This window comes from Hipposideros armiger, unplaced genomic scaffold (assembly GCF_001890085.2).
Source record: "Hipposideros armiger isolate ML-2016 unplaced genomic scaffold, ASM189008v1 scaffold_206, whole genome shotgun sequence".
In the NCBI taxonomy this organism is placed as follows: Eukaryota; Metazoa; Chordata; class Mammalia; order Chiroptera; family Hipposideridae; genus Hipposideros; species Hipposideros armiger.
The window spans coordinates 2044520-2070230 of record NW_017731556.1 but is presented as its reverse complement, the minus strand read 5'-3'; the positions used below and the strand labels follow the sequence as shown (position 1 = coordinate 2070230).

At 38.8% G+C, this 25711-nt stretch overlaps 1 protein-coding gene across 5 annotated transcripts in view; it reads right to left on the bottom strand.

The window, feature by feature from the left end:
• The window catches only part of HIVEP2 (HIVEP zinc finger 2), a 183566-nt gene that overhangs the window by 74070 nt on the left and 83785 nt on the right, over nucleotides 1-25711 (bottom strand). For all 5 annotated transcript variants that reach the window (XM_019653751.1, XM_019653753.1, XM_019653754.1 and 2 more), the window contains exon 2: nucleotides 5523-5634. The gene's annotated coding sequence lies outside the window, so the exon portion shown is untranslated. The remainder of the gene's footprint in view (nucleotides 1-5522; nucleotides 5635-25711) is intronic.

Genomic DNA, 25711 nt, shown 5'->3' with positions numbered 1-25711 from the left:
CGTCCTCCACCTAATCCGGCAGTCTTACGTTGGCTTCCTGCACACTCTCCTTCTTATCGTCTGTGTCCTGTCAATCCTATTGTCACCACTCCATTGCAGGCCCTCTACACCTGCCACCACACAATGTCAGGAGATCAGAAGGGACTCTGGGTCCAACTGGCAAACTTCTAAAGGACAGGTCTAGGCACTGTTCTCTTGCGTGTAAGGAATGCAGGGACAATTATCAGAGTCAGTGACTCGTGGATTATCAGAAGAGTCTTAAGGAAAACAATATGAGCTGAAAGTAGCCACCAGGGTGCCATGATGCAAAACCTGAGATGTGAGGAACTAAGGAAGAGATTGGAGGAAGTGAACTCAGAATTCCCTGAACCTGGGATTCAAACATTCACGAAGATTTTCTAAACAGTGCTTTCATCTGTGATGTAAGTGTGGGAGGAGAGGTAAAGGGCACAACATGAGGTGATAGCTGCTGTGTGAATGAAGATAAGTGCCAGCTAAGTGGCTTCTGTGCTTTCAGGAACTCGGGCGCCCACTCACCCCACCCTCACCTCTACCCCAACGCCATCCAACACAACTGGCAGGACCCATGTTCCTTAAGTGCAGCTCTGATAGATTACATCATTCCTCTGCTCAAAAATTTTCAGGGACTTCCCACCACCACAGGCCAAATTAAATGTATACCCTTAGTGCTGAAGTCAAACACAGCTGTGCTACACATTCGCATGACAGCTACACCTGTATCTCCCAGGAAGCCTTTATATTCAGAGGCCACGTTTTATTTTATCTCATTAAATCTTCTCAGAGGTCAATTGTTTTTGTTCTCATGGTCAAGACAAGGACAATAAAACATCCTTGTAAGGAGAATGTATGGATTTTTGTTTTGTTTTGTCTGGTGGGGAAGGGATTATTGTGATTTTACTTCAAGAAGAATATTTCACATTCAAAACGATCATCAAAAAAGCACATAAATTGGTCTCATGGCTCTGTGCTGGATATTTAATAAGTATCAGGCTTGCTGATTCATCTTACTAATATGATTAAAATTCAATCTGTGTCCAGGTATCAATTTGCTGTCCCCAAATAAATTGTAAAAGAAAACGCTCAGCCAAATATTTTTTTTATTAAATTCAACAAATATTAAATATCTACTATTTTATTTTCAATCACCATTTTCAAGGTTGAAAAGGACACCAATAAAATGAAGACAGTTTTTGCCCTTAAGCAGCTTACAGTGCAGCATGTGAGATAAAAAACCTCACAAAAGTCACTTTACTATAAAGCACAAGCACAAAAATACAAACAAAAAGTAACATGAGAGAAATGTAAAATGTTGAAAGGCTTCAGGGAGAAGAGATAATGCATGAAGATCTCTAAGTGGGTGCTTTTGTCCAATATCCAGCTTAGTAATTTATGATGAAAACTAACTGCCATGGGAATCAGAATTCCAAGGCCCATTCTTAATCTATAAGGATGTTGCTTGGAGTTTATGAGATTCTCAGGGAGACTGGGTAAACTTAACAGTTAATATCAAGGGAAAGGTGCACTGCCTCCGAATAGCCCTAAAATTATGAGATCTAATTCTTCCCCCAAACTCCAACATGGTTTCTATTTCCTTATATGAATATAGTGACCACATCAACAAAGCTTCAATATTTGAACACTGCCCGTCAGCTAGGCCAGTGATCTGGCAGCAAATGACATACTGCTGGAAGAACTAGGGTTGAATTCTGGTTCTGTGACTCGCTAGGACCGTGGCTTTGAGCAAATCACTCAGTTGTAACCCCTTGAGCCTCCATTTCTTCATGCGTAAAACAAAGTGCAAGTAACAGCTACATAACAGTTCTGCCTTAAATGAGATACTGTAACATGGAAGCCACTTGCAAATGATAATGCATTACCCAAATGGTTATTCAGGTCATCACAGAAACAAGGCGTAAGATTGCTAAGTTCCACTGCGTAGGTTTTGTGTGGCAAGTAAAAGATGACAGGCTTCCCCACATAGCCATCCTACACTGCAAGCTAAAGGAAGGAAACAGAAAAGATAGGCAGAAGGGAATACTATGAAATGATATAAAAGCAATCCACAGTCAGTTCTGCAGCTAGCTACAGAGTGAGCGTGGAACAAAACGTGCTTTGCTCACACCATTGGTTTAATGAATGCCTGCCGACTGCATGATGAGTAGATCAATGAGGAAAGCATTGTGGGTGTGAATGAATCAAGGTATAGCCAAGTGAAATGCCTGGAAAAGCAGGGACAGTCAAGTTTTATAGAAGAGGGTAAGAAAATCATTTTGAAAACACAAAACCATGTAACTAATGGTAAGGGACTCCAGCTCACACAAGCTGCAGTGGGAGAACATACAGCGGTCCTTGTAAGCGGAGCATAAGAATCCACAGGATTCACATCAGCTTTGTACTCATCAGACATACTGAATACCCTCTCTAGTTACCTTAAAACACTGAGGACCCAACCAGAAGGACTGTATGCACCTAAAAAGCTATAAAAATGACTCTATGTAAAAGGAAACATTTCGAAGGCCACACACCTTGAAGTGTATCAGGTTTACTCTGAATTAATGTAACAGGAAAAGTTATATCAAACCCACAGAGAACAGATAGTAGATCTCATTTGTCACCTTAACAAATCTTTATAAGACCTGCTAAAATGTGTCCAAATAGACAGGTTTCAGAAAGCAGTAAAAGTTTTCCTCGCTGTTATTTTCCATGTTGGTGTAAGTCATGACGAAGAACAACGTATAAGGGCATATCAGAAGAGAAAGGGGCAAATGGATGGATGAACAATGAGTCTGGGAAATCACAAAATACAGCAATTTCCACAGAAAATAGAAGACATTCCAGGTTTCCCAATTTAAAGTAAGATTTCAATAACTTCTGACTCCAGAAATTACTATCACCGCTATGTAATTCTCAGCAAATTAATTAGTGCTCTGAAACCTGATTTCCTCAAATGAATATGGGATTTTTAATTCTTACTTTTAAAAGATGAAGTAGCTTTAGCACAGAACCTGATGCTGCAGAGCACGCCCAATGAATGTTAATAGTTTTCACCTCCCTCACCTTTCCTCAGCTTAAAGAAGAAATATCACTTACACAATTCTTAAATAATTACCTCCAACACAATGAGAGCATATAAATCTGCACATGAGGTTAAAAGTCCATAGTCCAGTTAATATTACCTTAAAATGAATAAAGTCAAGACAAGTCAAAAGCCCTGGCTACTTGAAATAAAACGGTAAGACATGAGAAGTCACATTATTATAAAGATAAAATCATTTGTATTGACTATCTTTTACAAAAAGTCCCATAAAAGGAAGATCATTCTAACGATGAAAGAATTTCCTTTTTTATCTTGCAAACTGTTTTCTATTTACTACCACTTTGGAGTGGGGAAAACTGCACAAATTTTTAAAATTTATTATTTAGAAAAAGTTTTTTCACTTGGTCTGATGGACAAGGCCAAGTTCACTGATAAAGTCAAGGAGAGGTTGTTGATTGTACAAGGCATACACATCATGAAAAAAATCTTACCCATTTCAAATGAAGTGCTTCCTTACCAAAATAAGTATTTGGTTTAATTGAGAAAATGTACTCATCCCTACAGGTTATATACATGGTGAAAGGTAAAGAATCAGTCCCATGATCAACCAAATATAATTATCGTTATGTTTAAACAATGATTGTGACCATTATCACTATCAATCACTATCATCATAATCATTACTAATTACCGAGCCCCTACTACCTGCCAAGAGTTTAATCCTCACATAACCTTATGAAATAAGTAGCATTCTTATTTAATCCAAAGAAGTAATTATTTTAAAACACAGTGACCCCAATGAGCTGATGTAGCCAAAGGCTTCCAGAATTCCCGGTGTGATAAACAAAGAGAATGCCAGCTGGTCTCCATGTCCAGGCCATACCCATTCTCAGGAGGCACTTACAGAACTGTCTCCTAACCATAATTTAAATTAGGTCCTGCCAACCAAAATTTAACTGTAACATTGTAGGGTCCTTTGGGAATAATTGTAAAAGCCAAACTTGTGAGTAGGTGGAAAATTAAATGTGGCAGACAAAGACATTTCAGTTAGTGGCTCAGAGCCTTAATTTTCATCTTCTCACATCTATTATACCTATTGAAGAAATTAAGGCTTTGCCTTTAAAACTCTTTTTTAACATTTCTCTTCCTGATGGGTTTTTCATCTAATATATATATATATATATATATATATATATATCCCTTTAATTATCCAAAAATGTTTCCAAATGGGACCATGTGCCCCTAACAATGGAAATTATTGGTCACAAATGAATCTTGGGTTATGAACCTTACCGGCAAAATAAAAGGAAGCCTGGGGTTTCCACACTTGATATTTCTACGTTCCCCGAATGCTCAGAAGGGCTAGGCTAGCAAATCAAGTTCCTCAAGGGAGATTATCTTAGACAAAGTGAAAGCAGTTGTTGGCATTGCATACAGTATGCAGCTGTCTCCCTGAAAAGCCACCTGAACTCCTCATGCTTTAAGGTGTCCACAGGTAAAGCAGACACTATTAGTTTGGTTTCGATTTTACACTTTCCTTTCTTATTCACTATCATCCGTTGGGTTTTGAAATAGCTCCACTTTATTCAGAGGGAAATTTGAGAAGCAAGCTGCACAATTTAGATATAGGAATAAAATTTAGTATTTCAGAAGCTCAAATTTTGTGATTTAGATTAGGAATACAATTTTTCCCCAAAAAATTTTTCTGTTACTGTGTAAATGGTTAATGAAAGCATGTGTGTGCCTGGATTTAAAAATAAATAAATTACAAAACCTTAAAATCAGTATCATTTAGTCTTCTGATGCCAAAAATCTGTTTGACAGAGCAGGTTTTACTATACTGACATTTTCACAGTAGCCAAAGTCCTGTTCCCACTAAATTCTGCCTTGGCAGCACCAATAATTTTCTAAAAGCTTAAACTCGCCCTAGTTTAGAGTTCTCTACCTCAAGAGCTTTCTGCAGTAACACTGCAACAAGGAAGTTGAATTGAGTAAGTCTTTAAGAGATCTATTCTTATCAGAAAAGCCAGGATTTATGTTAAATGAGAATGGATTAAAAAACAGTTACTGATTTACTCAAAATGTTCACTATACCTTAGATTTGAATCTGATACAATACAGTACAGTTACACATACATAGCTTTTTAAAGTAAAGCCTGAAATTCTCACATTACCTACAGATTACAACACGCAAATAATCTTTCAAATAGTAAATAAAAGGACTGGTTTCAATCTATAAATGACAACATTTTCTAGTCTTCTTGAACTTCAGCAAAAACTGAAAAAAATACGATAAAAACTTAAAAATATGTTCATTTAGATAGCATCCCAGACATCTTTCACAGGTTTTGAGGGCCTTAAATCATTACTGTCAAAAATTCACATAAAACTTAATATTTTGCTTGAGATATCTTTCTCATAATTTTGAAATAAAACCACATAGAAAACACTTGACTCAACTTACCCAATGGCTGAATGTTAAAAAATTGGTAAGCAGTGTTCCAACCAAATCAATTCACTTAATTTTTCAAGTAGATCTGATTACCATCGTCTTTTAAAGAATTCAAAGACTCCACCTAATGAGGAAAGGAAAACAACAACAGTGTTTCAACCAGAACAGCATTATATGATCTATACATTCATAACACAGATTTCAAATCAAGATAATTATTATCGCTTCTCCTAAGTTGCCGTGCTACTTAAAACTATAAAACAACAAAAGCATCTGCCAACTATTAAATTAAATTTTCCAGTTTGGGGTAAAATGAATGTTACAGCATAGAGAAAACAATAAAATAGCACAACAAAGTGTGAGAGCAGATGATTTTATTGTCAGTGATGATGGGCTCATGGCAATGATAACTATATAATGGCAGGATATGTAAAACTAAACACGAGGGAAAGATGCAACTGGCTGCTCTGGAATTCGACTCATTGAATCTAATTAATTTACTGGTGCAATAAAAATGTGTAGGTTGCAGTTCCTTAAAGCCCTTCAGCCCTATGTACATGCGATCACGGTGGAGGAATACAAGCCAACACCCAGATGGATCATTTGGAGAGAACGTACTAGCATGAATTTCCAAATCATTCTTAGAATGTTACACCTTGTATCGCACAGAGAGTTTATGCTCCACTAAAGACCCAGAAACAGCTTAATTATGGGGTATAAATAATATCAGTTACTTCTATTCGTTTTACCAGTAGATGCTGAAGCCCAAATATTAAATTACTATCTCAGCTCCAAGAGAAAGGCTGAGAGAGAGCAAGCTGTATCTTAAGATACAGCTTGAGCCTAAAATAAATGGGATGCTGGAGGGTTAACCAGAACAGTGAGACAGAAAATTGGACAGCTTCCAGCTACACCCAAATCAGGTCCCTCCTGCGTCGATTTAGTATGTTTTGAAGTCCCAGAATATCAAACACAACTATATTCAAGTGAAAGTTCAAAAACCTACCCCAATGCCATAAATACATGATTTTTTTATTATGCAATTTGGAATTAGCAACATAGTGTCACTCCCCCAATTCCATTACACACACTAAGAAAAATTAATTGCTAGTTACCTCCGTTAAAAAAAAGAAAAGGTTGATATAGATTTACTACCACTATTGGTAGCAAATATTGGAAGGTAGATACTCAAAAACAACAACAGCAACAAAAAAGTTCCTAACAATGGAGAAGACAAATAGCAATAATTATACATGCTAAGTAGAAATCCACAGTAGTTATGGGAAATAGGTTTTCACTTCCATGACAACCTATGCCTAGATTCTAGTCTTACTGCTATTTAAGAAATAGTTATCTAGGAAACTCAATTGGATGTGGTCTCAAAAGACTTATTCATTCACAGAGATAAATCGTCTTAATTATTATTCTAGGGTTCTTGCCATAAATATGACAAGACAAATGTCAAGTGGTTTGGTTATTTTAAACTACAATGGATCACCAAATATAGGCATCTAAACGACGGAACTGCAAACTGATACAACACATTCATTTTTCACATTTGAACATCAAGAGGTGAGAAAATATTTTTGTATTTTTTCCAGGACTTATATGAAAGAATTACAAAGGTTCTTCCAAATAATATTTGGTAGCTAGATTCATCATTTCATCTCTGAATTCTTGCCATGACGGTTTTGTGTTAAAGCACTGCTTAACAACTTATCTTTATGTAAGTCACTTTCCAAGAAAGAGCAAGGGAATAGCCTCTCATGATGCAAAATGAACTTAAAGATTCTTAAGACTCCTTTCTCACAAATACAACCCTCAGAAACTATTGGTGGGATTGTAAATTGTTGCAGCCACTATAGAAAATAGTATGGAGGTTCTTAAAAAATTAAAAATAGAACTACCATATACCCCAGCAATTCCACTTCTAGATATTTATCTGATGAAATAGAAAACATTAACTTGAATAGACATATGCACCCTTATGTTCATCGCAGCATTATTTACAATAGCCAAAATATGGAAGCAACCTAGGTGTCCATCAACAGATGAACAGATAAAGAAGACATGGTACATATATACAATGGAATATTACTCAGCCATAAAACAGAATGAAATATAGCTATGTACAACAACATGGATGGAACTTGAGGGTATTATGATAAGTGAAGTAAGCCATACAGAGAAAGACCAATACCATATGATTTCACTTATATGTGGACTCTAAAAAACAAAATAAACAAATGAACAAAACATAAACAAACTCATAGATACAGAAAACAAACTGATGATTGCCAGATGAAAGAGTGGTTGGGGGGATGAGCAAAATAGGTGACAAAGATTAGGGGGTACAAATTGCCAGTTATAAAATCAATCACTAGGATGTAAAGCGTAACATAGCGAACAAACTAAAAAATACTGTAATGATTATATATGGTGTCAGATGGGTACTAGACTTACTGTGGTGATGACTTCGTAAGGTATACATATGTCTAATCACTATGTTGTATACCTGAAGCTACTATAATATTATAAGTCAACTATAATTGAAAAATAAATTTTTAGAAAGAGAATCCTTTCTCATTAATTTTGCAATGTGTAATAGAAATTGACCTGTACAAAAGTCTAAACTTACCATCCCTCTTTCTGCCTTTGTTCATTCAAGTGCTGCTTTCTTAAAATATGTAACTCTTGCCTCATAAGAGGACTGAAATTCCTTGAGTGTGGCCAGTCATACAGCCAGTATTTTCAAAGGTGTTTCTCCTATAACATAGCAAACATGCTCTAATTTCAGTCTAACCATTGTTATCTGAGTGGCCAGTAATTTCAAATTACCTAGCAATTATTCAGTGGGAGTACGGGTGCCTCAAACCAAACTTCAAAAGTAGTAAGTACAAAATATATCAGTCACCTGTAAGGATGATTCAGTTAAATGATTGCCCCTAATTAGTACAGATCCTGATCTGTTGTCTGCTTAACAGCTGAGCCTCCTGTGTACAAACCACAACACAACATTAATTAGAAACGGTCATTTCCTTAGCAGTGAACAGTAACATCTGAGATAGGATCACAGGTTCCTTTCAATTTCTATACCACACTGTAACAATCTTATAACCTAAAACAATTTTATAACCTGATGAAAGCGGTTGAGTCAAAACCTTCTACCTTCCATGTCTTTGTATTCCTGCCTCACAGCACTAGGAAACAAAACAAAACTAAATCACACAAACACCTCAGTGAGTGGTATTTTTGGCTCCATCAGAAAATCTAAATACATCTGAACTTTGTATTTCAGTCAGTTACATGGTCTAAACAATGAAATAATTAATCATTAGGTAATACTTGATCGTGTTTGTCACCAATGGGTTTATTTCAGTTATTTGTGTATAATAAATCAGATGTATGCACAATGATGGAGTTGAGTAGCTTTCTCTAGCTGAACGGTTTACCCCATGAAGTATACAGGAGCCACGCTCCCTGAGTTGATGGGACACTGGCAGTGCTTTGGCCGTGGGTGCTGTTGCAACAGGGAACACAGTAAATCTGCTTTCAGAAGCACTTGACGGTAGCAAACAGCACCCGGACGTAAGGTTGTGAATGTTCATGTCTTTATAGCCCTGGACTAGTTCTTAGTGGTCATCAAACACCCTCCTTTTATTGGGGATGAGCCTGAGGCCCAGAAGGTCACAGTCACTTGCCCAAGGTCATGCAATGAGAAAACAGGTTTCCTGGCGACTACTACCCTTTTCTCTTTTAGCTCATGGAGTTTCTTTGCCTTCCATAAGCAAAAGTTCAATTATATTCAGCAGGAGTTTACTGAGCACCAATGATGTCAAAGATGCTTCTCAGTTTCGGATGGGAAGGAAATAAGTGCAAAGTGAGAAGAGACCCGCAAATACCACGGGGGACTCCACGCCACCCTCTTTATCACAGTGTAATCAACGCACTGATATGCACACCTAGTAAAAAACAGGTGGAGGAGAATAAAGAGACTGAAAATACCTTGAGGATGTTACAAAATATCCCAAGATATCTGGGCATATTTTGGCAGCACTCCAGATAACATTTGGAAAGTGGTATCCTAATGGCCAGAATTAGTATACCTATCTTACTTAGTCATTTATTTCGTTGTTCCAATGCAACAACATTGAGGACATTTTCAACCAGAAAAACACCTTTAATCCCACCACCCAAACACAATTATTTTCATTTTTAAAAAATGTTAATCTAATATTTATTTGCCCTTATATCAGCATATTATCACATAGATGCTCTCATAACACATATAATTATGCATCCTAATTTTTTCATTTAACATTTCATAAACACATTCTCTACTTCCATGTACTTCACATAATTCTCATTCTTACTGGCTATATAACATTCTGTCGAGTTAAGATACTTAGGCATTTATTTCCTTTATCATTCCTGTATGTGGGAACATTACAGAGCTTCTCCTTTATTTTTAACCCTAGAGATATGACTTTTTTCCTTAAAACATTAACAGAAATAGTTATTATATCAAAGCGTAAGGATATTTTCATTGACTTCATATTTATAGCCAAGTGGGTGTCAGGAGATTGAAATGACCTATAAAGCCACTAGCAATAAATGAGCATTCTACTTTTACCACACTTCTCATCACTGTATGTGATTAAATTTTTTGGTGGTTTATTTAATGTCAAATGGTATTTCAGGGTTGTTGTTTTTTTAATGGTGACTATAATTACTCTCCTATTTTAAAATAATTTTATCATCTTTCATTTTTAATGAAATTATTCATATGACTTGAGTACATTTAGGTCCTATTTTTTCTTATGCATTTAAATGGGATTTTAATATGATGTGTATGTTATTTTGTCTACAAATTGGTCTGTAAGCTTATTTTTAGATATTTAAACATTTACTATATCTGGCATGTATTTGGATCCAGGTACATATTCAAACATTTGTGACAAATTCCAAGTTACCCACAATACTATTAAGTTTGCTATATTACATCTTATGTGTATATTCTATTTCAATGGGTCCATTTCTGGGTTGCCCATTGTGTTACATTGATCTCTGTATTTAAAATGGAATGTTCAGATGTCATGGTGTTACAGTTTTCATGTTCATTATCATAGGAACATGGTCTGCACGTGTTAGGTGGTTTTAATTACAGTTGCTTTATAGTATGTTTAAATCCATGGTAGGGCTAGATTCTGCTCCTTCTCTTTTTTACAAACACTCCTTGATACTTCCTTGTGGGCACATGTATATTTGTGAAATTATCATCCATTTTCCTCAGACTGTGTTGTTTGATTAAGTGTATTATCTGCCCTCCATATTCAGCCATACCCAAAAAATTGCCATTAGGAATTTGAATAAAATTGTGTTCATCACACACATAAGCATCTTTTCAATAGTTTGCTTTCTCATGTTAAAAAAAAAACATAGTATATTATAAGCATCTCTACTTTTATTACATTTTAACTTTAATATTCAATAAAAATTTACATTCTACAAGTCTTCTGATCCTGTATCTTTCCTCATTTCCATTTCACTTGCTTGGAAATACTTCATTCCTCAAGGCCACCACTAAACTCTATTAATTCTTCACAAGGTCTCCTGAATAATACCCTTTATCAGCAGTTCTCAACCTCTGGGTCACAACCCCTTTGGGGGTCGAACGACCCTTTCACAGGGGTCACCTAAGACCATCGGAAAACAAAAAGATTTTTACATTAGGATTCATAACAGTAGCAAAAGTACAGTTATAGGGTAGCAACGAAAATAATTTTATGGTTGGGGTCACCACAACATGAGGAACTGTATTAAGGGGTCGTGGCATTAGGAAGGTTGAGAACCGCTGCTTTACATCTATGTGAACACTGATTAAATAGAAGACAAGTATTTTAAGTCCTATCTAAAATAAAATGCCTTAACTGCCTCAACAAAAGTGAAAATAAACTGTATGTAACTGACACAACCACAAAATCATATCCCATACAACCAATTTCTTTTCTTAGTATAGATGAAGCCCTGAGTTCATTTAAAGCATAGCTGAATGGCTGAGGTTACCTAACGCCCTCCCCTTTCCCTCCATCCCGACCAGTGTCTCTTCTATCTGTTATCTGTGAAATAACTTTGGATTCAGAGATAGAGAATCACCAAGAGATATGCAAATGACTTTAAATTATAATAAAAAAAATTTAACTAAATTTTGACTGAGAATAGTCTACATATTGTTCTACATGTTAATTAAATCCATGTGTGCTCTTCCTTGATTTAATGAACCTAGGTACTCTCGAGGGATCTTATATTTTATAAAACTTATGTTGTACATGAAGAATCCCAGGCACTATGGTGAAAGGAAAGGGAAGGACAACTAGGAGGGATGGGAGGGAAAAAAAAATCCAGGAATATCTGTGTGAAGTTGGGCGACTAAGGACAGAAGCTGTTTTCCATCCACACTTTGAAAGTCACAATGTGTGTCAAGTTGAGTAAAAGCATGAGTGATGTGCTTCTCCACTTTCCTGAAGAAACACGTAGAAAATGTGGCAAACATTTAATCTGAGCCTTGTTTCCTGAAAAACTGCAAGATGCCCACAAATTTTCTTTCCCAGAGTTCAAAATAGCAAGCTGAGTGGGTGTAAGCACTTTAAGTGAAGAAAAAAAAAAAGGTAACTAAGGAAAAGGAAATCATACTTTTTTGCTCCTCAGCTTGAGAATTTTAAAAGAGGCCATTTAAAGAGATTTTCATGGTTTAGATCTGCTGGTTGTCTTGAATCAGAATAATAGGTCCTGATAACTGAAACAGGGCCCTCTGGTCATGTTTAAACCTTTTCTTACCCTTTTCGATGTTGGGACTAACTGTACAACCTCGCTGTTACAGTAAGAGTGGCAGGTTCGTGCTGCTACAACCAGGTCCCTAAGACAATCAATACAACATGGGCATCAAGGGAAAAGGTGAAAGTTCATAGGGTCTCCACCCCTCCAGGAAAAGGCACCTTCCTCTCCAGGGCTATGAAAACTTTGCATATGAGTCACCAGAGGAGCTTGTTAAAATGCTGATTATAATTCTGCAGGTCTGGATGGAGTCCAGCTTATTAAAGCACCCAGGTGATGCAGATGTGTTACTGGTCTGAGATGCATACATCGAGAAGCAAGGCTCTCATCTACCGCAGAGGTTTACTAATACCCGCACAACGGAAATAACAATCAACCAGTGAAGAACATTTGCAAGGCACCTAACACTGGGCCAGCTGTTATAGGAGATGATAAAGTGCCTAACAGCACAAGCCTTGAGCAGAGAAAATTATTTTAAAAACATAAAGGCCAAACGCTATACTGTGTGGTAAGGTTTCTAAGGGGAATAGGGACGGAGACCAGGAAGAGTTCCGTAGGGGCTAGAACAGTGGCACATGGCTTCACAGAGCAGGTCAAACTTGATGAGGCCTCAGGTTGCGGGGGATGTGGACAGAGAAAGAGCAGGGGGCCGAAAAGGCAATTCTAGAAGGGAGCACCTATAGTTCCAATAAGAGAAAACCACAGTGCACTGGCTTTGTGGTTGTAGATAGTATCATTCGAAACTGAACCAGAATTCACTTTTAAGGAGGTGAAGGGAACTTCCGACCTCCTTTAAAATTTCTAGCTTTGGGAACTGCGATGCTGTTCCAGGACAATAAAGAAATGGGTGGTCTTGCCTTAGTCTTATGCAGATTTTCTCCATTGGCAAAGGCAGCAGCAGTTCCTTATTCATGACATTTTAGGTGTGAGCCTGGTAGCAGAGAATTACCATTTTTGTATATATAGTTATACATATGTATGCCTCTGATTAACATATGTCTCTAATAATTAACAATTTTAACAGCATTAGAATATATATTTTCACTGCAATAGAATTAATAATCTTTTATTTAGTGTTTCAATTTTACTTTTATAAGAAAAATCAATAATTTTTTCTCTTACAAGATGCTTTTGGACGGCACATACCCACATAACACCCTCGGCTCCAACATTATTCTTCCTTTTCCTCCCACACTGGCTGACAATGGGAAGAAAATATATCCAGAAACAGAACAAAATTATTAATGAATTATGCCCTAGGTTTTGGGTTTTTTTTTTGTTTTCATCTTCTTCAAGAGTTTTAACTATCAACCCACAAGATGTTAGCTATATCGTCCAGTGGCTTCAACAGAACAGGGACAGAGGGTTGCAAAGGTCAACACAAACATGAAAATTCAATCTGAAACATTTTTACTGAAGAAAATCACAGGGAGATAAGGGTACCTGTAAGCTGCAGGAGGGAAGGGAAGCATTTGAAAGAGAAACAATACATTTTAGGTCAAGTCAGCGATCTCACTGAGCTCCAGTTTCATCTTCGGAACTACCCACTTCATGACCTTATTGAAAGCAGTGAGAAATGATAGATGGAATACCTGCAAATATTACACTTTGTATTAATGTTAAGTCCTATGACTATGGTTTAACCACAGCTACGGTCCCTTCCATGTTCCTGTCCTACAAAAATTCCCAGTGTTTGCCGGGAGATGGAATTTAGGCAATGGATTACAGCAAGCCTCTGCAATTTCAAAGCATCTAGATTTGAACATTATAAGATACCTGCATCACAAGACCTGTTAAAGAAGGCCCTCGTACTCAGATGCAAAAAAATGGACACACACCACACACATACAAAGACTCATTAATGACGAGAAAAAGACATTAACTATGACGATGCTAAACTGTTACCCAGGAATGGACGCAAAGCACTCAATAGAACGCAAACAGGCATGCCCTAAAAAGACAGTGAAGTTGGTCTTCTACAGATCTCTTCCCCTTTCTATTCTGAACCCTTTCAGGCGTCCTCCCCTAACTAGGTCATGGGATCATACAGGTTGCACTCCCCAACCTACTGTAAAAAAAGAGCAAATAATCTTTTTCATATGAGGATGCCAAAAATGCAATGTGTTCTCATTAGAGAAAGAATTTATGAAAACTAATAAACAAACAAACAAACAAATCTTTGGACATTATAAAACTTAATACAGTGAAACAAAAAATGGCCAGGGCATGGGTTTTACTAAAATAGAAGAAATTCTCCCTCTGTAGGATATGCTATTACGACGCCTATGAAGATACAGTACAAGGTACTGTGCCATATAAACCAGAATAAGAAATAGGTTGCTTTCAGTCTACCGAGGTAATTTCTATCTGAATTAAATTGGCCCTTCTGCAAACAGCTCATCAATGAGAAATTCTCTCTCTCCCCGCCCGTCTCTGGTCTGGGTCTAGCCTTTCGGTTAGTTGTAAGGCATAGTCTCATGTTTTTCTTCCCCACTACCTATAATTATAATCCCGTGTTTATGTGACCACCTGCTTTTACAATGGCCAATAGATATACACCAAAGGTTATAAGAGTTAAATGTGCAGAGCACAGACTTCTAACTCCAAGCCTGGAACCACGGTGGGGATAGGTTCAGTTAAGGAAGTTTTCCCGAGCCAGAATTAACGTCCTGACTAACCAGGCTGCCAGGACTAGATCAAATGAAGGTCGATGCAATGTCCCCAGAGGAAGCTGTTCAACTCGCTGGGTCAGTTCCCCTGAGAACTGCCAAGGAGGCCCTTCAGACTGACAGCCAGCCTGGCAGAGCTGGTGTCTTTCCCCAGGCAGAGGGGCCCTGCCCCCAGAGGACAAGCACCCAAAGCCCACAAAGCCACACGGAGCGCTGAGCGTCTGGGGGCAGCCACTTGTGGCTGACACAAAGGCAGGCTCCCCCTGCCGCGGGAGTGTTAGGAACCTCTGACAATGACTTGGGCTGTAGAAATGTATACTGCCAAACAGGACATCCCTCCTGGCATTCTGATGAGTGAAGCCCAGGCCAGGGACACAACAGCCTGGCCCGAGGACAGCCTGCTCCTCACATCAAAGCCGGAGGCCCTGGGAGGCTGGTGAGCTGCCAAAGACGCACAGAGCAGCAGGGGAGTGTGTTGCCTTAGGACAATAGCAAACTGGGACGTGGTGGAGTCTGTACATTTTAAGCCCTGAGGAGGACTGCTCAGAGATTTCACCCTCTCCTGTCAGGGCTCTGATTTAATTTCCTTTGAAGGGAAAAAAAGAGAGCGAGGGCGAGAAAGAGAGAGAGAGAGAGAGAGAGAGAGAGAGAGAGAGAGAGAGAGAGAGAGAAAGGCGAGTTAATGCCCTCCGTCCCCCTTTTCTACCCCGCAGCCACCGTCTCAAACAACACAGCTAAGTGAGATGTGACATTCTCCCGTTCATCCTACTAGGGCATTAAGTCTAAGGAGTAATTAAGATCATTTAAATGCAAACTTCACTGTTCCATTGCTAATATCCTCCCAGGTATTTCCCATCAATTCTGTTTCATTAGAGAAGCATCGCACGTTAATTATACCCTGACAGCTTTATTTATTTGACAGGACACAATATATATAGTCCCATGGCGGGTAACCAGCATCTGAGATGAGCCGTCAAACTCTCACTCACCAGGATGACTCAGCTCTTGGACCTAGAAGGTTCCACCCAGCAAAGTTCACCCACTTGCTCAACAGAAATGGAGTTAGTTCAGGAGTCAGCTTTCATCCTCCCCACTTCATTTTACAGCTTCTCGCATAAAAATAGACTGAAAACAAACTAAGGGGGGGGGGAATCCATAAGAGAGTAAAAGAAAATTCAGTCACTTCTCCTTTCCATGGTGTGAAAATGTGATTCCTCAGGACCAGGGTAAGTGCTCTGTGTGTCCCTGAAGGCCATTCAGTGAAGCAAGCATCAAAGGGAAACAGCACCCACGCCACTGGAGGGGACTGGGTGCCCTCGTGAGCACCCATGCTCCAGAAATGCTCGTTGGAACAGAGAGGGCCTTGGGAGTTTTCCTCTCAGAGGAAATGAATTTCAGCTGAGGTCACTGGACGCTCACCCACCCTGTCCATCAGGGTTCTCCTTCTAGCAGCACACGCTCTATTTAGGCAGCAGTCTGTCAGAGCCCGGCGTGTCATGTCTAGTGGCATGCCGGGGGTGGGATAACTTCCAGCTCTGCTAATCCGCTGTGGGGAAGGCCAAGGTACAGAGTTTTACTTGACTGCATAAAATGGAGAGCTATTTTCAGCTTCTGAATCATTATTCTGGCTCTTTCGCCAGTCCTAAAGCCATATTACAGCCCTTTAAAAGTATCTTTTGCATTTCATTTCATTTTATTTAACATAAACCCAAACTTAAAGTAATCCTGCAAAGTTTCCAAAAGATGAAACCATGACATGAAAAAGGGAAGAAAGAAAGAAAGAAAGAAGAAAGAAAGAAAGATGAAAGAAAGAGAGAAAGAACTAAAAGAGTTTTACAAATATTTTCAATTTAAAATGGTCACCATTGCAATGGTGGTGGGTCAGGCCCCACATTTTCTTCAGTTATTGTCAAACTCCTTATAAAAACCCTGGACAATTAACACTTAGCAGGACTTCAGTGCCTGAGGAGACAGATCAATTTTGTTTTAGTCACACTTCTAAGACTTTAAAGAGACACGTTAAATAATGGAAATAAAAGAAACTGCTAACTGATATAGGAAGAACCTTAGCTATTTCTGCAATAATTCCACTGGGATTTGTGCTGGCTATTCTGAAAACAGGATGTTTTGTTTGTTTTTGCTCATAAAAGATTACCAAACCAGTCTGACTACAAAAGACATCAAAACTACAAATCTATGTGAAGTTTGCTAGTATTAAACAAGTGAGCCAGAATTTTTATTCATGTATTTAAAATTTGCTCAATATGGGATCACCTCTGGAAATATGTTTCTTGTTTTTATGAGTGCCAAAAGGGAAATAGTTACATATCAAAATTCTGCCATCGTCCAGTATCATAGGGTAGGGAACTTGATCTTCAATACAGGACCATCACAGGTGAGTCTTCGCCGCTAAGACTTCTTATTTTAAAAATTTACATGGACTAACCCATGGTAACTAGATACCTGTTCCATTTAGTTAGAAATTAATCCCAATGACACAAGTATTCCAAAAACAAACGTTTTCTAATGTTCCTCCAATGAAATGTGATGAAGCTACTGGCACTCAAGAATGAACTTTTTAGTGGATTTAGAGATTATTTTAAATGGGTGTAACTAGTACACCCAGATATACAATCTTATCTGTGTGGGGGGAGCGGGGAGCAGGGGTTATCACCTCTGGAAAGGAAATCATGATTTTTCACTCCTTTCTGCCCATGTAAATGGAAGCACACATAGCATCATTTTATCCTAATCTACATAGCCCTGTTTGCGAAATGTAGAATAAAATGGGAGAAGGCACATCTGGGAAACAATTGCACCTAAATTTCTCCCAAGCAGATAGTTTAGCTCTGTTCTGTCCATTCAAATACTTTTTGAAATAGCTGGAAAAGTCACTCAAAAAACTGCACCCAGGGGCCGGCCGAGTGGCACGTTGGTTAAGAACTGGCTTGGGATGCCAGAGGGGCCCGGCTAGGATCCCACATATGAGGCCCAGTGACACTGCCCTCTACAGCTAAGATGCTGAACAACAGCTCGACCTAGAGCTGGGCTGCCGTGGGTCGCCAGTGACAGCATGGGCTACAGTCCCCTGTTGCAGTGGGTTGCTATAAGCTACCGTGTAGCCAGCAGCCAGTGTGAGCGGCCAGCAGCTGCCGTGAGCGGCTGTCCAGAAGCCGGCGACTGATCTGCCTTGCCCAGAAAGAGAGCAATGATGGCGCCAACTTGGGCCAGTGAAGCAACGTCCTCCACAACTAGACTGAAGAACAAAACAACAGCAACTTGTCTGTTCCCCTTCCCCCGATTCCTCAATAAAATGTTTAAAACAAAACAAAACAAAAAAAACTGCACCCACTGTCACGATTCCATGAACCGGTCTCCATTCAAACCACATGCAAGCAGCAAGTCAACCGTGAGCCTAAAAGGACAGAGAGAGGTTTCTGTTCCCTCTGATGTCCTAGGGGCTACATTTAATCAATAAATCCGATGGTTTCATTTTTTATAAAACTATAAAAAGCACCTTTTTAATACTGAACCATTTACAAACTTTTCTGCCAGGTGCAATAAAAAATTTGTTTCCTTTCTCAGTATCTATCAGTTGCTATTTCTGTCGCCCATTAACATATTTAACAATCATTTACTAAGTACCTGTCACATACCAGGCACTGTGATGCATCAGAAGGTACAGCCAATGTGTTTCTGACCTCATCCAGTACCTGGCTTGCAGGTAGGATGGGAAAGTGATGAAGTACAGGTTACCATAGGACCCACAGGAGAGTGAGGGGCAGTATTATATCAAGAAAGGACTGAAAAGGGGACACTTGAAATGTATCTGGAATAATCAGCAGAAGCTTGTCAGGAAGACAACGAAAAAACCAAGTTCAAGAGGAAATATAGTATATTTAGTTTTAGAATAAACGAGGTTTGAGGAACCTTAGAAGTGTTCAGGTAGACTTGACCAGGCAGACAGTTGGACATATATAGAACACTTAGGGATACGTGGGCTGAAAATCCAGTTTGGAAAGCCATTAGTGTCACCAGCATCTAGGGTGATACTTAAAACAATGGGCCTCTGTAAACACATTGGGAAGCCACAGAGAGCAGGAGGCCTAAGGGCTGCACTTCAGGGAAAGCTACAAAGATGGGGAGTATGGCGAGCAGCTGGGGACAAAGGTGGGGTACGGGGTCACAGCGTCACAGGGCCAAATGGAGAAAAAAGTTAAATGATAAACAATGTCAAATACAAATCAGCCACAGGTCAAAGACCTAAAAGGTTTCACTGAATTTCAAAATTAGAGGTTACTGGTATTTCCTTTCTTAAGCAGGTGGTCAAAACTGTGATGCAGTCAAGATAGGTAATGTAGAAAAGCCATTAGGATTACTAGTTTTAGTTTGTTTGTTTCTTTACTTTCAAAATGGAAGATATTTGAGCATGTTTAATTTTCCAAGTTGAGAGACATTTAATAGCTATGGCCTTAAAAAAAATGACGTAAGATTTTACCAGATTCAATTTTGGCCACAGTAGAGAGACCTAATTATGACTTGACCACGTTAAAGTAAAATTTCAAATTCTCGACAATTAACTGTTCACTAAGATTGATTTATTGATTTGGGGATCCAAAAGGAATCAGTAAGAAATCACACAAGCCTGGAAAAACCTTCGAAGCAAAACTCTACAAAGGCAAAGGTTAACTTTGATCAGAGAATTTTCAAACTGAACAAACATTTACTGATCATCCATTTAAATTCCTTACATTAAAAGAGATTTTAACTCAATGCAATAATAACTTACAATGGCAAATATCAACACCAAATTTAAATTGTGCAAGATGAAGGAAATTGCACATGACAAAAAGGCTGCACAAACTACCGTCCTGTTTCAGAAACTTTTAAAAATTGTTTTCAGCCTAAGCCTGTCAAACAAGTTACCACCTCTTCACCAGGAGATTTTCTTAAGAGACGCCCTGAAAGAATCCACTGACCTCTGACCTTCTCAGCACCCAATGACTAACACATCCTGCCCAGACTGGGGTCATGCCCAAAAGCCTTCTCACCCTGAATGTTACTACATGACAAGGAAATACTTGAATTGAGAAGAGTAAACCTGAAATTACACCAAGTGAAAAATGTTACATTTACAGTATGACAGTTCATGCTGTATGATTTATAACTGAAAACCCAGTTTTATTAATGCAATGAAAAGTTCAGGAAAAACAGTGCTTCTTTAGAACTTAGAAAATGACTTAACAACAGTTTCTGGGAAATAGAAATAATAGAAGCACTTTGGCACTTCTTTTTCAAGTGTAATTTATAGTTTTCCAACTTCCTTGGTCTTTATGTTTTAAATAAGAGATGAGAAAAAAAAAAGAAAATCACCATGAGGAAGCACCTTTAAGAGGCCTACAATAAGTAAGCCCTGGTAATAGGATTTCTCTCCCACCGGCCCTCTGGGGAGACTCAGGGCTGTGGCTCTTTTGTATGTTCTCACACAAGTGTCCACCAAACATTATCTAGTTTCATTATAAGACGTAGCGGATAATTTTGGCAGCCTAGACTCTGTTTAGACTGCTCTGATTTCCATAAAAAGGAAGCTTAAAAGTCTGGGTGTACTACTGAAAATATTAACAGAACGAAATATGTACCTGGAAATAGTAATGGAGTTTTGAAACAGTCATCACATATGATAAAAATAATCAACATTTTACTGAGTCCTTGTGTTCCAGCAACGTGCTCCATGATTTATGTGTATTTTCTCATTAAATCTTCTATGAGGCCAGTACTATTATTACCTCCCTTACAGAGGACTTGAGGCCTTAAGAGTTTAAGGAACTTGTCCATGGTCTCACAGTTAGGGCTGAAAATGGTTTTTGTTTGTTTGTTTGTTTTTCGTGTGTTTTTTTTCATCTAGTGAGTCTGACTCTAAACCTATGCTCTCAAAACATATCTATAGTGGCAACATAAAAAAAATTCTTCGGTTGAAAAAAATCCAAGAACCCTGTAGCCCCTTCCACTGAATTTTCCAGTCCACTCATGATTTTGATCTGGCAAAGAGACAACTAGTACCAAACAAAACAAAGTTTAATATATTGAACTATCCCTGGTTACTTACTCCCTGTACTGGTATGACTGACCCACACGGCAATAGGGTTTCAGGTGAGTCAACCAGGTCTGTATACAACAGTGATGGAATGCTTTCACACCTAGAAATGAAGGTCATTGCTCTAAATCTGGCAACAAAATCAAAATCTTTCTTATACAGTTTAAGAGTATTCTCTTACCCAGATCATTGTCCTAATTTACTTTGGCACTGAAAAGTGTTTATTACGATAAAGGAAGACTAAAATTGATGGGTTTGGAGGACTTTATGCTCCACTGTTCCACTGGATTAATTTTGGAGGGCATGCCATGGTCTCCTTCTCTAGACAATACAATATTTCTTTGTTCTTAAATAAAAGCCATAAATTTCAAAAAAATAAAACTTCATGACATGATATGCTTTCAAATTTTGCTTTAATTTCACTAGTGGGAAATGTCTTCATGTAAGTTTTCTATTAAAAAATGCATTATGCTTTCCTTATAAAAGGTTTGTGATAAACTTTTTTCCCCCTCATGTATTCAATTATTCATTCAGCAAACAACTACTGTGTTCTCCCAAAGTCCCAGCTCTGGTCCTCGTGGAATTCAGGGGCTAGTGAAGGACAGACATTGCAAGCAGGTTGTGACAGTGTAGATCCCATAACAAAAGGCATGCTATGTACAGAATCAGAAAGCTATGTGTTAGTATTTGTAAAAGGCGATTCTATTCTGAAGGTGCATGATTTAAAATTTGGGGACTAAGCATCCCTCCCATCATGATTTGAAGTCTCAGATTTAGAGGTGATTAAAACAGATACACGCTACATCCACCACAACCACACTTTCTTTCAAAATTGCTAGATGTCCCAGGGCATCCCAAATCCAATTTGAAATCTTCAGTACGGATGTTCTAGAAATTTCCCCAAAGAAGACACTGGCCATCATTCTCATATTCTCGCTTGCACAGATTTATCATTCAATCTAATACATCAATTTGTGTAACTCGGCAAATGTAGAGGGAAAGGGAAAAAACAGAATTATCAGAATTGGAAGATCCTTTCAAGTCTTGGATTAGCAGTCTTTTTCATTGTATACTTCCAGTTTAAAGTAATAAATATTCCTATCTTTGGCAAATTGGATGTAAGCATGTGTTATAGAAACAAAGACTAAGGTATTTTTGCTCTTATCTTTTAAGTAACCTAAACTCCCCTTAGTTTAACTGCATATTTGTACAACATATTGGGTTTTCGGAAAAGTCATGACGCATTTTTGCAACGAAAAACATGGAAAAAATACGTCATGACTTTTCCGACAACCCAATATATCTTTTCTCTTATTCTTTCTAGAACCTGCTAAAATTACAGTTGTTTTCTTATTGATTTCCTTCTGTTGATATCTCCATCCATAGATGAAGGTGTTCTTCTTTCCTTCTTTTGGCAGACTTAGTTCATTGGGCAAAGATTATACACAAGAGCATATCCAAGTGGAATCTGAAGAGACTGCCAGATGCCTATTTTTTCCACATCATTGAAGCAAGCCATAGCTGGTCCAGCTTGTCTGCCCTCCAAGTCTGAGCCTCAGGGCGGAAGGGCACAGTCCCAATGGAAGGGGGAGTCTAAGCGGCCTACGCAAGGGTCTTCTTGTGGCTTTGGTGAAGAACTCCCTTGGAACAGGCAGAAGGTGGACTACTACACCTTCTCTTCCAGCCTGCCAAAGCGCTGCCTACTTATAATATGTCATGTTCTTGAATTTAGCTTTTTAAGCCTACTATTGGAAATCTGAAATGTGTCCCTCTAGAACCAGGGTCACAAATAATAGATTGGCATCCCAGGTTAGTCAAAGGCAATGTAACCAGATGACTATAGAATCTACTCGCCTGATATGGTACAGTTTCTATTAGAGAAAATGGTCACCCTGAGGACTTGAGTCAATAGGAAATAAAACTGCTCCTCACCTTTGCCTACGTGGGCCATAGAAGTCTAGGCAGGACTCTAATGAGTAAATAATAAAGAATATTTGTTCACATTATTCACAGACACATTACCCAGGGGCCGCGGGATGGGCCAGCGGCATCAGCAGGAGAAATGACAGTGGCTCTAGGCTTTTGCAAAGGCTGCAGCTGTCACTGGTAGCAACAGAGGTGGCAGACAAATGGATGAGAAAAGAGGGCACAGAAGTGAATCAGTAGCTTGGGCAGTCATGAAAAGGGAGTGTCCTAAAGTTGAGGGCAAGAGGAGGAGAAAGGGAATTCCTGCCACAAGCCAGCAGGGGAAATCCCCGGGTCTGGGCTGCTAGTCGCTCTGTCACTGACTATGAGTGTTCATTATTTAGTAATTAAACCCTCCCAGTCCTGACTTCCTTACTCTGGTTTCTTAAAGTCAAACTTTGTACAGTTAATAAAAATCTTGCTTCAGGCGGGTAGAGGTTTAAGCCTCCTCAGATTTGTTAGCCTATGGAGGTTCTCCATCCGAATGATGTTTGCCCCCCAAGGGACATTGGGCAACGTCTGGGTTATTTCTGGTTGTCAGGATCTGGCAGTGGGGAGGTGGTGGTGTTGTCATCTAGTGGGTAGAGACGAGGGATACTGGTAAATATCCTACAATGCACAGCCCCCCACAACAAAGAATTATCCAGCCCCAAATGTCAGTAACACCAAGCTTCTAACTTTGAAACCCTCTTAAAGGGTTTCAAGAAACCCTCTAACTTTCTTAAAGAAACCCTCTAACTTTCTAACTGTGCTGCAGTAACTTTTTGTCCCATGGAATTGTGCTTATGATGTGTTTAAGCAAATGACTATAACACAAATCCTGCAGACTACTGTATCATTCAAAATCCATTGTGGAGATCATGCTCAACTAAAAGAAATTCTACAACCAACCAATGGTATTCTTCAGAATGACAAAGTCTGACATTCGTGTTTTTTTGGGGGGGTTTCTTGGTTTGTTTGTTTTGTTTTTGACATTTGTTTTTTAATTGAAGCAATTAAATCAAGAGAGCCAAACTTTGGGAGGCTGTCACAGAGGGTATGGCATGAACTTGGTATCAGCTGGATCAAACTGCATTTTTCTAGAGCAGGGTATTATTGTGCAAGCTCTTATGTGAATGTAAACCCTGCCACCAATGCCACATCCTGCTTCTTAAGCATTTCCATAAACAGCAGCTGTGTTCCTCACCAAGTACCCAATGATAACCCAGGAGTATTCACTAGTTCCTGAAATGCTCTCAGCTCACTAGTATTAAAGTAATCATCTTCCCCAGGAAAAGCTTACTGGGCTGTATGAGTGAGAAAGAATGAAAGCAGAGCTGCTAAACAGACACAGCTAGTTCATGACCCAGGCAAGGAAAGCAACCTCTTTCTGGCCCTCTCTTTGTTCAACTAAAACGAGAAAGAGTTTGACTTGATCATCTCCAACCTCCCCTTCAATTCTCACCACCAGGACGGTTTTCTTCCCAGGTGATAATGAGAAGGCGGGCTGCTCCAAAGGAAGTAGGTAAATGTGACCTTGTGAAACCCTCTCCAGTGAGGGCTCAGTTGTGGGGTGTCTGTGAACATAGCAGACAAGCCATCCAGGCCGCAAGCAGTCCCAACAGAGGGGCCATTTTGAACAAAGGCAAAAATGCCCCCTGGCTTGACAGAGCGAGTCACTGTTTAGCTCCAGAATGTACTAGAAATGATGACTGTAAGAAACCAAGGAACACTCTCCATGTGTGCACAGCAGGGAAGGACTGATCATTACACACTGGCCTCCTCAGCCACAGCCCCCTGCACAGATAAGCATCACCTCCCATGCTCCGTCTTCTCATTAGGAGGGACAAAAGAAGAGGACAGTACGTTTCTAACTGTGTCTTTGTAATAAAAATCACAAAGGAAAACAAAATGGGAGTGTGACAGTACAAATTGGAGGAGCCTTTCATTGTAATAAATACTTTACATATTTGTAACCATTTGGTAAAGACCCAAATTAGTTCTAGGGAACCACTCAGCCATACTGCGTGACCTACTGGGAGAGTTTTCATTCATTCATGGTTCTGCCATAAGAAAGATACTGTTTGCCTGAATCTCTCCCCTGAGATGTCTATACTGTGCTTCTATTCATATGTTTTGTGCAGCTATATAAAAGTAATAGAGCCAAGGATATACTTGGGCTCTACAAGTATGAAAAATAAAAGATTATATTGGGTTGTCAGAAAAGTCATGAAGTATTTTTTCTATGTTTTTCATTGCAAAAATGCATCATGACTTTTCTGACAACCCAATATTTCCAATCCTCAAGATTTAAAAAATCTGAACAGGGAAATATATTAAAATATACCGTGGTAGTGCCCTATACAAGAAGAAGAAGTGAAAATAATAAAAATCCATCTTTCTTCCATTTCAACATTTATCACAACTTTCCAGGGCTATGTTTTCCCAGCTCAAATACCGGGGTTTTAATGTATTTGAAATATGAAGCTTTTTGATAAAACATTTGTTTGATGAGTTTGTTTGTTTGCTGTTTTGTTTTTAAAGTAAGAGCTAGCACTTTTTAAAACACGTGTCACCTGCATTGAAGAATACTTGACAACCATCGTCTCATTTCTTTTTTGCCACATGCTGGTGAGAGGGGCATGGCAGGTACTCTGACC